The sequence below is a fragment of the Tachyglossus aculeatus genome, chromosome X1 (genome assembly GCF_015852505.1).
Source record: "Tachyglossus aculeatus isolate mTacAcu1 chromosome X1, mTacAcu1.pri, whole genome shotgun sequence".
Classification (NCBI taxonomy): Eukaryota; Metazoa; Chordata; class Mammalia; order Monotremata; family Tachyglossidae; genus Tachyglossus; species Tachyglossus aculeatus.
This window is the reverse complement of record NC_052101.1, coordinates 42,094,788-42,099,891: the sequence shown is the minus strand read 5'-3', so window position 1 is coordinate 42,099,891 and position 5,104 is coordinate 42,094,788. Positions and strand designations below refer to the sequence as shown.

Below are 5,104 nucleotides of genomic sequence, written 5' to 3'. Positions count from 1 at the left end.
TTCCACTGAGCCATGCTGCTTCTTTTGTCAGCTGTGTGACTTTGGGCAAGTCACTTTACTTCTCTGTGCCTCAGTTCCCTCATCTGTAAAATGGGGATTAAGACTGTGAGCCCCCCATGGGACAATCCCCAGCGCTTAGAACAGTGCTTTACACATAGTAAGTGCTTAATAAATGCCATCATCATCATTATTATGATTATTATTGCAGTGCTCTATATGCAGTAAGCTTTCAAGATATACAATTGATTGACCTATTGATGTTGATGTGGTTGATGGAGATGACATACCTGGGATGTGGAGGGAGATGAAATGTAGGTTAGTAAGGTCCTGTGGTTTCCAAGTACAGGTTTCCAGATCAGAGTGGGGTTAGGTCACCATTGAGCTGGACACTAGTTTTTCAGGGAATAATAATAATAATAATAATAATAATAATAACAATGGCTTTTTATTAAGTGCTTACTATGTGCAAAGCACTGTTCTAAGCGCTGGGGGGTTACAAGGTGATCAGGTTGTCCACAGAGGGCTCACAGCCAATCCCCATTTTACAGATGTGGCAACTGAGGCACAGAGAAGTGACACAGCTGACAATTGGCAGAGCTGGGATTTGAACCCATGACCACTGAAATGTAGCTCCCTTTTCAGATCTAGTGGAAAGAACATGGGCTTGGGAGTTATGTTTCCAACTTGTACTTCCGAAGTGCTTAGTACAGTGCTCTGCACACAGTAAGCACTCAATAAATACAATTGAATGAATGAATGAACTCTAATCTTTGTTCTGCCACTTGTCAGCTGTGTGACTTTGGGGAAGTCACTTCACTTCTCTGTGCCTCAGTTATCTCATCTGTTAAATGGGAATTAAGACTGTGAGCCCCACGTGGGACAACCTGATTACCTTGTATCTACCCCAGTGCTTAGAACAGTGCTTGGCACGTAGTAAGCGTTTAACAAATACCATCAAACAAAAAAGTGTCTCCTTAAGCCATGTGTGTGCCATGCTTTGCATGCTCAACTAAATGCATATATATGTCGTGCCAGAGCAGATCCAGGGAAATGGTAACCCCTTCTGATTTTTGATCCCTACCTAACCCAGGGACCCCTAAGCCTTTGGTTCACAAAAGAAGCAGTGTGGTCCAGAGGAAAGGACATGGGCCTGGGCATCACAGGACCTGGGTTCTAATCCCAGCTCTGCCCCTTGTCTGCTGTGTGACCTTAGGCAAGTCACTTGACTTCTCTGTGCCTCAGTTACCTCATCTGTAAAGTGGGGATTAAAACTGTGAGACCCACGTGGGACAGGGACTGTGTTCAACCTGATTATCTTGTATCTACTCCAGTGCTTAGAACAGTGCCTGGCATATAGTGAGTCCTTAACAAATACCATAAAAGAAATCAGACACACATTTGATGATTAAGAAGTTTCCGGAGTAGAGGACCATTTAAATGGATATTACAGGTCACAGATTTTCTTAAGGATGACAGTGGCAAGATCAGCACAAGGAGGTTGCTTGTTGTGGGAAGGGAATGTGTCTGTTTGCTGTTGTATTGTACTTGGCCAATTGCTTAGTATAGTGCCTTGCATGCAGTGAGCACTCGTATGAATGAATGATAGTTCTGGATTATGTTGTAGCCCAGTCATTCTCCTTTAGAAAGAAGATGGGTGGTCAGAATTACACTGTTGTCAATAACATAGAGTAATGGAGAAAGAACCTCTCAGGGTCGCACCTGAAGAGTTTCCAGTACTCTACAAGTCTGGACTACGGGAGGAAGAGTCAAGCGGAGGCAAATCCATTCCATTCCTAGCTTGGGCAGTGGCTAGCGAGTGGAAGGTGATCTGCTACAAGTCAAAACTCACCTGTGCTGGGCAGCAGCGGCATGGGAGAGACTCGAGGGTGATCAGAAGGAGGTAATGATAAACTGTTTCTGTATTTTTACCAAGAAAACTCTATGGATACACTACCAGAACGATTGCAGAGGGAGGTGGGGTGCTCTGGGACAGATGTGTCCATTTCATCTCTATGGGTCAGACATGACTCGACATCATAAGACAACAACCACGATGGAGAAAGACCAAATTATTTAAGACATGAGGATGGCAAAGGTCTCAATTCAAAGCCACCTTGGGTCTGACGTTTCTGAAAGAGCAGCTTTTGGAAGAATGAAAAGTCAGAATAGCAGAGGGATATCACCAAAACCCAAATGATTAAAGTCTAAGTCTGAACAAGTGATTGATAGAGTTAAAAGGAGCCAAGCTAGGGCAGAACTCTCCTCGTCATTTCTCTCTGTCTGGCAGGAAGCCCTAAACCCACGAACAATCCACTAATCATGGATCTACATCAAAATTAGGAAATGGGCCATCCGTATCAGTGGACTCCAGCTTTGGAGAGTCAACAGTGTTATTTTTCCCGGAGAGAACTAGCCCCACACAAAAAAAAAAAAAAAACAACAACAAAATTGGGAAGAGTTTTGTGTTCTCTGAAATGGAAGTGGCAAGCCTATAGGCAAAGAGATGGATGGGTAGGTAGCTCAATTTCAAAGCTGTAGGTCTGCCTGCCTTTACCCTGCAGCATTGATAAAGTACTATCACATATATCTGCAGCCTCTAGTGATTTGCAATTCACAACATTGTCCCACTCTGTTTCCTTCTGCAGTGATAATACAGTGTAGGTTTTTCTTCCTCTTCCGAAGGTGGAACCTCCCCTCTGTCACTGGACAGCAATGAATCACGATCCTCATCCACGGCTTTACTAAATTCCTATTTAAATCCTGTAATGAGGTGCTTGGGGAACATATATCAGAAGCAAAAATACCTGGACACTGGCCTCAAAGATCTTCCAATCTAGTTGTTGAATCTGAATCATTTGAGCAGAAATGACTTAAAGCTTGTGGAAAGTAGAAGGAGGGATTAGACCCTAATAGTAGGGTAGTAGACGGAGGTCGTGGGTTCTAATCCCGTCTCCGCCACTGACCAGCTGTGTGACTTTGGGTAAGTCATTGACTTCTCTGTGCCTCAGTTACCTCATCTGTAAAATGGGGACTAAGACTGTGAGCCCCACGTGGGAACCACCTGATTACTTTGTATCTACCCCAGTGCTTAGAACAGTGCTCAGAGCATAGTAAGCACTTAACAAAAGCCATTATTATTATTATTATTACCTCATTTTCTTTTCCCAACAAATGAGGTACAGTTATACAGTTATACAGTGTCCTTATCCTTCTGATGTGCTGTTGGGTCCTAAACAATCTACACACAAGGACATAATTACTACCCTCCTGAAGTTTAAAGTCTAAAAGGGAAAGCAGCTTTGTGCCTTGTCTTTCTCCCCTACCCCTAACCCTAATACTAAACTCTAACCCCAACCCTCCCAACTCATGGCCTCCCTCCCTCCTACCTGGATCATTCTCTCCCCTCATGGCAAGCAACCCACTGCTCTGCTCTTTCTCAAAGTCTTTCTGAAGTCACATCGTCAGGAGTCCTTCCCTGATTAATCTATCAATCGTGGTACTTATTGACTGCTTACTCTGTGTAAGGTGCTGTCCTAAGTGCTTGGAAAAGTACAGCATAGTAGACAGACCCAGTCAGAGTCCCTGACCTCAAGGAAGGGATGCAGGCATTACAATAAATTATAAGTAGGGGAAGCAACAGAATGTACATATATACTATGAGGGTGAGGTGAGTACCTCAGTGTTAAGGCGGTGAAGACGGAAGTGCAGAGTTGATACCATTTCACTCCCTACTCCGACTTTAATACTTCCACTTCAGCACCAAACTCTAGTCCTCCCCCTCCCAAAACACTTAGGAATCCATGCCCTACCAGCCATTGTATTAATCATGCTACTTGTTAAGTAACTGAGAAGCAGCATGGCACAGTGGCGAGCGCCCAGGCTTGGGAGTCAGAGATTGTGGGTTCTAATCCCACCTCTGCCACTTATCTGCTGTGTGACCTTCGGCAAGTCACTTCACTTCTCTGTGCCTCAGTTACCTCATCTGTAAAATGAGGATTGAGACTGCGAGCCCCACATGGGACAACCTGATGACCTGAGCCCACTGTTGAGTAGGGACCGTCTCTATATGTTGCCAACTTGTACTTCCCAAGCACTTAGTACAGTGCTCTGCACACAGTAAGCGCTCAATAAATACGATTGATTGATTGATTGTACCTACCCCAGTGCTTGGAACAGTGCTTGGCCCATAGTAAGCACCTAACAAATTCCATCTTTATTATTATTATTATGTGTCAGTCACTGAACCAAGCACTGAGGTAGATACAGTTCCTGTCCCACTTGGAGTTCAAAGTCTTTGTAGGAGAGAATAGGATTAAATCCCTATTTTACAGATGAGGAAACTGAGGCATAGAGGAGTTAAGTGACTTGACACATACAAGGTCACCTAGCAAGCAAGCAATAGGGTAGGGCTTAAAAGCTTCTAGGCCTGTGCTCTTTCATTTATCTTTAAACTCTTTTACTTGCCTTTACCTCTAATTTATATTGGTGAATCCCCTATTTCATGGTAAATTTTTTCAATGTCTATGAATTCAGCATAGATGTCTTGATTTTGCTCTTTTCAGTTTTCTGGGATCTGGGATGCTGTAAGCTTTGTGCCTACTTTCTTTCCGTCTTAGATAGTGAGCCTCCGGCTGGAAACGCTTCTTCTACACCGTAAACTCCTTTTTCTTAAAGGAATTTAGTATCGTGCCAGGCACTGTACTAAGTGCTGGGGTAGATACAAGAAAATCCGGTTGAACGCAGTCCATGTTCCACATGGGGTTCTCAGCCTTAATCCCCATTTTGCAGATGAGGAAACTGAGTCGCAGATAAATTGAATGATCACTCAGCAGGCAAGTGGCAGAACCGGGGTTAGAACACAGGTCCTCTGGCCTGTGCTCTTTCCACTAGTCCACTCTCCTTGTTCTCGTGAATGGGAATCATGTCTTCCAACTCTACTGTCTTGTATTCTCCTAAACATTCAGTACAGTGCTCTGCACACAGTAAGAGCTCAGTAAGTACCATCGATTGATTGAGCCCTGTGTAGTGCAGGGATCGTGTCCGATCTGATCACTTTGAATCTATCCCAATGCATAGCACAGTGCTTGGTTCACATTAAACACTA

General features: G+C 43.9%; 1 non-coding gene across 1 annotated transcript; it reads left to right on the top strand.

Annotated features, from left to right (window-relative positions):
• Nucleotides 1–1,701: 1,701 nt before the first annotated feature.
• Nucleotides 1,702–1,839, top strand: LOC119920133. The gene has a single exon (XR_005447898.1). It is a non-coding gene; the product is annotated as a small nucleolar RNA SNORA7 (small nucleolar RNA).
• Nucleotides 1,840–5,104: the final 3,265 nt, after the last annotated feature.